This window comes from Meleagris gallopavo, chromosome 1 (genome assembly GCF_000146605.3).
Source record: "Meleagris gallopavo isolate NT-WF06-2002-E0010 breed Aviagen turkey brand Nicholas breeding stock chromosome 1, Turkey_5.1, whole genome shotgun sequence".
NCBI lineage: Eukaryota > Metazoa > Chordata > Aves > Galliformes > Phasianidae > Meleagris > Meleagris gallopavo.
Window position 1 is genome coordinate 11,760,539 of NC_015011.2, and position 205 is coordinate 11,760,743.

The following is a 205-nucleotide window of genomic DNA, read 5'->3' on the forward strand; positions in this document are numbered from 1 at the left end:
CCTGAGGGGCTGTGAAGGGGAAAGTGCGTGGTGTGTTGCCGGTGTGTTGCCCCGGCTGTCCTAGTAGATGGACCGGCCCCGCGCCGGGAACCGTTGGGCTTCGCGTAACTTGTTTTGTGTGTACTTCAGTGCGCTGTTCTGGGGGATGGTGGCCCCGCGCGGCCTCCCAGTCCCGTTCTGTACCGGCCCCGAAGCACGCCGGAAG